Raw genomic sequence first — 311 nt, 5'->3', positions numbered from 1 at the left:
AGAGCATGTTTAAGATGTAAACTATGGCCACTGTGCCCCTTTAAATAGTTTCTGAGTCGCAGAGGAAGAATTTGAGTTAGTCGCTGAGAAGTTGGCTCTTCAAGGTGTCACCGAGGCTTTAGATGAGCAATACTAGGTAGGGCTTGACCTTCTTCTCCAGCCCTTCATGTGGCTTGGGGCGACTCCCTTTTCTACAACCCTCTGTTTCCCTCTTTGTGAAAACAGTTGGTATGATTAAATCCAAATAATACAGTAACAATTTGGGCAAATTTAGTAACCTGCAATTTATAATAAAGGAGTTTTTAAAAGCA

Source organism: Peromyscus californicus, unplaced genomic scaffold (genome assembly GCF_007827085.1).
Source record: "Peromyscus californicus insignis strain IS unplaced genomic scaffold, ASM782708v3 Scaffold_22__1_contigs__length_63687245, whole genome shotgun sequence".
Taxonomy (NCBI): domain Eukaryota; kingdom Metazoa; phylum Chordata; class Mammalia; order Rodentia; family Cricetidae; genus Peromyscus; species Peromyscus californicus.
The sequence above is the reverse complement of the archived record's forward strand: the minus strand, read 5'-3'. Positions refer to the sequence as shown.